Below are 9,603 nucleotides of genomic sequence, written 5' to 3' on the forward strand. Positions count from 1 at the left end.
TTATATACATGATTTATCACATCTCAAGTATGGTTTATCAGTTTAACACTAGGACCAATTCCTTTCTAATTGGTCAAATTTCACTTATACCTTAATGTACTCAACATCACTCATCACTCAGTATAATTCATCACTCAACATAAATTATCACTCAACATAATCATCACTCGACATAAATCATCACTCACATTCACTCATTTACAATTGCACAAACAAGTGTCTTCATCCTAGCCACATTAAATTCCATAAAGGAGTAGTTCACTTATAGGGATTCACCCCAAATGGACACGCAGTCCTTAACATAGTTTCCTTATTCAAAATCATACCTCATAGCCACTCAAATAAGTCACTCATATCAAACCTCACCATCAGTCATAGAATTTTCTCATAACCTCACCATCACTCATAATATGACCTTATCATCACTCATGAATGTCACTCTCAATAACCTCACAACCACTCAGAATAATCTTCACCTTCACTCATATGCTTTCTCTTTCTTTGGTGTTATAATGAATGGAACCAATTTAACTTATTCTTACATAACATTTCAAAAATAAAATAACTTTCGAAATTATCACTTTTCAAAAAATAGCAGTTTTGCAATAATTTCCAATTATAGAGACTTTCCAAAAATAGTATATAACACAATGATTTCCAAATATAAAGAACTTCCAAAATAGCACATCTCACAAGAATTTTTCAAATATAGAACTTTCAAAACATAGCAACCTGTCGATTAAGTCAGCGAAAAAATACGAGTGTCTTGGATTTAGAACTGTTTACCAACACATTCCCACAAGTGTAAAGGGGATGCCAATCAAGGTCCTTCGCTTACACCTCACGATTGGTTTCCTTTTTTTAACTTTTCAATACGTCTATCTTAGTTTTCTTAACTGTTGTATGCTTGTCCTTCATACTAATGTAGAAAACTTACTATAAATAACCTTGTTAATTGAAAATTCTCTCTAAGTACCACCACATAGCTAATGTTCTTGGTTCGCTCATCAGTTCTACTAACCTAGCCTAAACTCGCTCAAGTGCATCAATGTTTTACAGGTGTGACCATAAGGGTAATTGATTGTAATTATGTTTTTGGTTTAATTACACATATGGACCATTTATGACTTAGGTTCACCTAGGTTAAGTGTAACACCCCGTACTTTCCAGTACTCGAGTTTTACTATATAAACCGACTTAGTAAAATACAAACTTAGGTAAACGAACATTCACATGCATCCTAGTTAAATCTGACTGTTGAAAGAAATCCCACCAATATATCAAAGCCATTTATCTATTATTACTCGGGATGGACCATCACGTCATTAGAGAAACCTACTTTAGGACTTCAATCACTTTGATGAATGAGTCAGACCGTCCACCTTGAATTTTAAGTCCTGGATCAACGAACCCATTGATCACCTAGCTTTTGAAACTCCCATAGATGATACATTACTTAAACATGATGATTAGGCCTCTAGATCACTAAACTTTCCAATGAATTTCACCTAGACTAGGCCGAGGACCCTAGGAATCACCACTGATCACATTTTGTAATGATCTGACCGTCAGCTCTTCACAGATCATAAAATAACCCATGTAATTAGAAAGTATGGCCTACCTAGGCTTTAGATATGCCTGATCTATGGCTAGGGGTCCCACAAGGCAGGGCCCACGTCCATGATCTGGACCATCCATTTGGTCTGGACGATCCTTCTAACCAAACCCTAGGTACTTTTACACATAGTTACATGCACGTATGGACACAAATCCAGTCGCATAGGGGCTGGAAAAACCAGTTTTTTCAAAAATGGAAACTGCTTCTCTTTGCCACAGTGGCAATCTGTGTGAGGGGTTTTTCCTTCCATCTTGGCCATCCATGTGGCCTAATCCCAGCCACCCAATAGCTCTCCACGTGGGAGAGGATTTCCACCTACAAAAAACCAAAACCAGCAACCGGTTTCGGCCTTGACGAACATACGTGGAGACTGTTACAATCCAGACCATCTGATCTTTATCCGACGGTGCTAAGAGGCCTAGGGTTTCTAAAAGAAGAGCCTTGATAGCCAGAGGATTGTTATTCGTTCCTTGTAGCCGTAACTCTAGAGAACCGGCCATTTCTTTCCCATTTGAAACCCACCACCCAAACCTCCTTCAACCTTTAAAACCTTCATTCCATAAGCACCCTTACATCTATCCTAGCCATCTATAACCACTAGATCAAAGAAAAACCGTTCGGGTGGGATTCTGCCATTGACGGCCATGCTGTCTCCACCAGATTGCTGACTCACTCGGACTTAGTTAAACTGAGTCTTGAGCTTGTTAGACACAAATGAAAGAAATGAGGAAGGAAGAAAGGAAGCTGAGAGAAGCAGGAATGAGAAATGAAGAAGAGAAGTGGGAGTGTGGGTGCAGCTGTTACACCGCACCTCCATGGCTCAACTCGCTGATGAGCTTGAGACCGATCGTCTAGGGGTGCTGTTGGACCTCCAACATGAAGGAAAGAGAAGAAAAAGAAGGATAAAAGAGAGAAGAAAGAAGGAATGGTAGCGCCATTGCCGCACTACGTGCTGCCTTAGGCGACTCGAGCCAACTTCGGACCGAGTTGGGTTCGATCCAAGCCAGCAATGGGTCCGAGTTGGGCCTGGTTCAAGAGCTGCTGGGATCACGATTGCTAGTTGGATCAGCCTCCCATCGTCCTTCACAATTGTCAATTTTGGTGTCCAGAAATTTGTGAAGAACTGGGAGCTGTTCTTCTTGTCGGTGACAATGTTGGGGATATTGCTGGGATGGGATCTGATCTTTTCAGCTCATGTGCAGAGTCGTCTTGTGCCACCCTTGTTGTTGCCTCTATCTTATCTTTTGGAATCAACCATGATTTCATTGCAATGTGTTATCCCCTGCTCATTAGCTCCATGGGTGTCATTGTTTGCTTGATCACTACTTTTTTTGCAACCGATTTCTTTAAAATCAAGGCAGTGAAGGAGATTGAGACAACATTGAAGAAGCAGCTCATCATCTCCACTACTCTAATGACTACTAGGGTTTCAATAGAAGAGAGAGAGAGAGAGAGAGAGAGAGAGAGAGAGAGAGAGAGAGAGAGAGAGAAGATGGGCGTTGCTGCCTTGAGTTGACTCTAACTAAGTCGACTTAGTTGGGTGGAGTTTAGTGCTTTGCTAGCTTCAATCTAGTTGCTGGAAAAGAAGAAGGAGAGTGGAGGGCAGGAAAAAAAAGAGGAGAAGGAAATAAGAGGGAAGAAAAGAAAGTAGAGGAGAGGACCGAGTCAACTCGGCTCGAACTGAGTCGACAAGGTGAGAATTTTCATTTTAATGCTATTGACTAGAAATTATGATTATTATTACAATGTATTAATTAATGTTGTTGTTATTACTATCATCAATTGTAATTCTAATTATTAATTTCCATCATAATGATTTTTATTACATGTTAGCTAATATAAATCATAACACTAATGCTAATAATTATTTTGTGATTATTAAGTTTATATTGTAATTAATGATACACTAAACTAGAAGGATCTCGATTTACAATTTCCATCCTTATTACTATTATCATGGTAATTTTTATTATAGACATGATCAGCCATTAACGGACCACTTACGCTAATATTAGTTATTATAAACAAAGTTGCACTTATTAGAAACTTATATTTTATCCATTACTCAGAAATGTTACCATTAATAGTAGGTCATACCATGTACGACCACCATAATGATTATCATTATAAAGATGAGCTAATATTAACTATATCAATAATGTTAATAATTATGTTATAGTTACTAAACTAACGTTTCAATTAATTGTACATTAGCTAGAGTTCAAATTCTAAAATCTAAGCCTATAACTAAACCCTAGGATGAAGCCCTAATTCTATATTAAAACCCTAAAAATAAACGATTCAAACCCTATGTTGTATAAATCTTGACCATAGATATTTGGAGGAACTTTGATCTCACGTGCAACTTCACAATTCATGGTAGGATTCAATTCTAAGGGTGCACAAGTTTCTTAGTAATGTCAGTTGGCGATTTAAACATAAGGTGATGATTTCTTCCCCTTGAGCTTTTCAATTTTCAACTAGTTTAATTAAGTGATAATCACATGTGTAATTATTAGAATTAAATTGCTAGATTACATGCTTAATATTTATCTTGCATATTTTCTCATGCTTGTGGATTGCTTATGGAACTTAAACTGGTACATTAGCGGGAAACTCCCACTTAGAAATGTACACCCATACTAGGGATTTAACTGGACTGATTGTGAATGTAATGGGCCTTCGACTTTGTGGTTGTTGAATGGTGGGTAAAATTATATATTGATGTGGGCCTACCATCCATGGGTTGTTGTGTTCGATTGGTTTTTAAGGATGATCTTTTATTACATATTTTTTTTATATTTACCTTATACGGCTTAGTTTTGATGTTCGCCCTATGTGGCTTTGTTTCGGTATTTGCCCTATATGAGTTCGATGTTTATTTTGTACAACCATGCGATGGTAAGCCCCATATAATGTAATATGATTGGTCACTAGTTGACAGGTTTCATTAAACATCCTAAGATGGCAGTCTCATGAGCCGGGGATGGTGGTATGAGACCTATGCCCAAGCTGTTGGCCTACGTTGGGCAACGAGCCCCCCGTAGTGACCTTGAGCTTATTTAAATTGGCTTATTATAACTGGACTAATAATGGTTTGGCTAATCATGCGTACATGGCACAGACCAGCGTCTATCGCTATCATACATGATGTATGTATTTTGTCCGACTGGATGAACATTTCTAGTTTAATGATTATATGGGTGACGAGCCCACTGTCCACACGAATGAGCATCCCCAGGGCAATGATTATATTTACGCATACATGCATCTAATAAAACTGCATCATGTATTGTTTTGTATGCCTTATTATGTTTTTGTAATTATGCTTACCTAATGCAGCTGTGTGTAAGTTTGAAGGGAATTCACACTGAGTTGGCCACTCATCCATCAAATATATAACCGTATAGGTAGCACAGGTGGCTTAAGTGATTTTCCAGTTTAGACTGATGAGGAACTGGGTACAAGAGCCAGGGATGCATGGTTGTATTGCTAAGAGGAGCTGCGCGGTCTTGCAGCTTGTGTTTATATGCTTTTTTCATTTTTTATATATTAAATCATGTAAATTCTTGTATTTGTTATATCGAGACATTGGTTTGTATAAGTCATTATGGGTAACCTCTTGTATATTCAGAATAAAATTATAAATCTTCCTTTATGTTGATTTGTCCATTCTACGCTTATCTGCTAACTCAGGTAAAGAAATACACACACACACACATATATACACACTTGAATTTGACCATCCTTTAAGGTTAACACTCGGGTTTTTGGAAAACGAGTCATATATTCGGGTGCTGAAAACACAGGGTGTTACATTAAGTCCTAGAGTTTAAAGTCCAAGTCTAGTTTCTAAGGTTAAAATTATCTTCTTAAGGTTTAAACCCACCTAAGTCACACTCTAGGGTTATAGTTCAATGTCTTAGGCCAATAATAAGCCTTAATTCAAAGTCACATAATTTAAGATGGTTTGGTTGAACTGGGCCTTTGCATAAAATAATAAACAAGGTCACCAAAAATCTAAATATTGAAAATCCTAGGCCCAAAAGTGGTGACTTGTATTCAAACAATCCCATTAGTATAAAGTAAGAAAGCTCTCCCAAATTTCATTCAACAATCTTACTTTAAACATGGTCATGATTTTGTGGAAACATTAGTAGATCCTAGATTATCTATAATCCCCTAGGACCATTATGTATCTTTCCAATGTAATGGGCTTGATGTAAGCCCATTGGGCTTTCACATATTGAAGTATTAGTTTTCCTTTATTTTCAAATGTCTCCTTTTATAGAGGGCCCCATCCCAATGTCCCATGATCATAAAAAATACACCAATGCAATAATTTCTAAGTTATATTCTATATTAACTAAACTTGTCCCAAGGCCCAATAGTACTAGAATTATTAATTCAATACCAAAGTCGAAACTCATGGTGTTTTAGGACTAAATATGTCACGCCCCAAACTCGGAAACCGAGCTCACAAAATTTTCGATCGCCAAATCTGGCGCCGACAGCCTCCGTAGAACCCCATTCTCGGCTCCCAGCGCCCATTCGCCAGGTTCCGATCCTGGGATGCTACAAGGAGGATTTTCAACATCAGTTTGATTCGTAATAAGCATAACCAAAGGCATAACCCACAAACAACAACCAAAAACTCCATCACATTTCCACTATAATAAAAAACTTTACAAGTACAATGAGCATAAGGAAAATACAATGATAATAGACCAAAAGCTCCAAAAAGATCAGCTACACGCCCAAGCCTCAGCGCTGCTGTGATCCAACGTCACCTGCACGCAACGGTCGTGCATAAGCTTATAGAAAGCTTAGAGGGTGGTGAAAGTGTATGCTCAAGGTAGTGATGCAGCTATGCAGTATCAGAGTAATGCGGAACATGCTGATGAATGCCAAGAATACCATTAGCCGTACCAAGGCCATGCCGTGCAAAGAATGATGTCGGCCATACCAAGGCCATGCAATGCGAAATGCAACTCAAGCATGCAAATCCTCATCTAAGTCCACATATCAATACAGCTCAAAATCTGGAATATCACCGGGGTCTAGTACACTCCAAGCCAGATTGCCGCCCCATCGCGCGCAATAAGGTGAGTGGAAAAGACCTCACTATCCGCCTGCAAATATCGGGCTCGGCTCGTCAATAGCGGACCCATTCCTCGAGCTGGTCAGACTCAGCCTAGCATTGCCCCCTACTCTCCGACGGGTAAGGCCGCACCCCCTTCCAACCGACCACGACACAGTGGAAAGCGCAACCGTCTGGTAATCGGCACTCAGCGCTCATACACCCACTCGGTCTAGACGTTGGAGCAACCTTCTGGTACCATAAGGGTTTAGGGACTTTCACCCAGGGATATCTATCGCACCCCATGTAGAATAGTATTTTCGGTATCCAATCCTGCCAACCACGATACGTCTGTGGAGGCTACGACCCTGATGTAGCTAGGGCGTACAGTAACCATATCACACAATGCGAATGCATGAATCACACTATCCAGTCATACAGCAATCCTGCACATATCATGCGCTCATGTAGGGCAACACCCCCTGTACGGGAGCCCCTAAACAATCTGCCCAAAGGCATATGCTATGATCAGTCATTTCTCATATCAAGCATACGTATGATGCATATGATCATGAATCATGGAATTAAACATGTTATATGGGATGGATGATGTTCATAATGAAGACGGGCTTAGACGGCCTACACATTACACATATGGGCCTAACAATGGGCCCTCGGGAAAGGCATAATGCAGACATTGAACTAACACTGTACTTACAATGTGGACGTCAAACCAACATTGCTCCCAAGGCATAACCCTGACGTAAACATCATTACATAAATCGTGTTGGGACTGCACATTACAATGAACTTTAGGTATATCTCATTGGGCCTTCAATACATCAAATGGGCCGTATCATATGGGCCTCATGTTCATCAAGTGAGTCACATTAATGGGCCACACCAATGGGCCTTATGTGCATTGCAATGGGCCATAACCCGTGGGCCTTAGAATGCATTAAATGGGCCTAATCTCATGGGCCTTATGAGTATCAAATGGGCCACACCAATTGGGCCCCATATGTACATCAAATGGGCCTCGACCCATGGTCCTAATAGATCTTAATGGGCCTTAACCCATGGGCCCCTAACACATCAAATGGGCCTCGACCCATGGGCCTTACATATAAATCAAAGTGGGCCTCAACCATGGGCCAGAAGTAAGCTGAGATGGGCCTTAAATACATATCAAAGTGGGCCTCAATCATGCGCCACAAGCAAACTGAGGTGGGCCTTCTACCCATATTATATTAAATATGGTATAATATAATATATATATATATAATACATATGATATTATATATAATATAATATTATATATATATATATATATAAATATACACACACGCACACACCACACACGCACGCACGCACGCACACACACGCACGCACCCACCCACACACGCACGCACACACATCACAGTGGGCTCCACCGTCCAGGCGGACGGTGGAATAAAATACTCACATCACTGTGGGCTCCATGTGGGGCCCACCATAATGTTTATGCTTCATCCAAACCGTTGATAAGGTCAAGCAGACCTAGATGAAGGGTGACAACAAATTTCACCTTGATCCAAGACTTCTGTGGACCCAAAAAGGGTTTCAAAGGTAAATGTTCAATCCCACTGTTTCATACGGTGTGGGCCACCTGAGTCTTGGATCAGGCTGATTTTTGGGGTGGGCCCACGTCAGGTACTGGCCCACCCTATGAACGGATTAGATGGTGTATAAACATCAAGGTGGGGCCCACGGCTACAGCCGTGGGTAGCTGTACGTGCGTCCGTCCGGGCGCTGGCGTGCGCAGGCAGCGCTGCTGCGTCTGACACAGCAGCAGCAGCTGCTGTGTTATTTATTTTATTTTATTTTTGATTTTTCAGAAAACCCGTGGATTTTACAGGTGGGGTTCACATCCAGCGAATCCACGCCGTCCAGTGTTCTTCCATGGCTCACCACGAGCAAAACAAGTCCAATATTGGACATATTTTGGGGTATAATAGTTTCAGGGAAGGTTTCAATGGTGAAAACTACCATTTGCTATGGTATGGCCCACCCGAAGGTCTGATTGATCCCATCTTTCGGGTCAACGCCTAAAAAGGGCTTGGGAAAGGAATGGATGGTGTGGATTTAATACATACATCAAGGTGAGGCCTACATGAGTGGACCACCCAAAGCTTGAACCAAGTTAGTATTTGTGTTTTCCCATTAAACGTCCAGCATCCAGGGACGCTGGACGGTCTGGCCATGCAAGGTGGGCCTGCTCAAGTGGGCCACCACTGATGGATGGTGTGGGTACTACACATATAAGGTGGGCCCCACTTATAAATGGTTTGGATAAAATACCTACCTCATGGTGGGGTCCATTCAAGTGGGCCACATAACCTCATTAACAAAAATAAATAAAATAGAAGGGAGAGAGATAGAGAGTGAGACCGTGTGATGGAGGGACCCCGGCACTATGGGCCCTCCCTTGCACTAAATCATACATCAAGTGGGTCCCGTTACATGTGGGCCCATGGAATTGAAATCCAACGGTGGAGATCCCTTCTCCACTAAAATAGACGGTCTAGATGACCCTAAGCATGCAAGGAAATAAACATCATGATGGGGTCCATGGAGAATGGCCCCATCATGGAATGATCATGATGATCCAAGTGGGCCATCGGCCACATTTTAGGGTCCAAAGTGAGATCCAAACCATTGATCGGTTGGCCTCACTTGGCCCATCTTAAAAATATCAAAATCTACCCTATCAAAACACCCACCCCTTGATCTTCTTGCTCCCTTGGCTTCCTTAGCTCCTTGTGCTTCTCTTTGATGGAGGAAGATGAGAAATGGATGGTTGAGATGAGAGATGAAGGGGTAGGAAAGGTGGGCCTCACAAATGCAATTTTCTCACCATGGGAGG

This window comes from Magnolia sinica, chromosome 3, assembly GCF_029962835.1.
Source record: "Magnolia sinica isolate HGM2019 chromosome 3, MsV1, whole genome shotgun sequence".
NCBI lineage: Eukaryota > Viridiplantae > Streptophyta > Magnoliopsida > Magnoliales > Magnoliaceae > Magnolia > Magnolia sinica.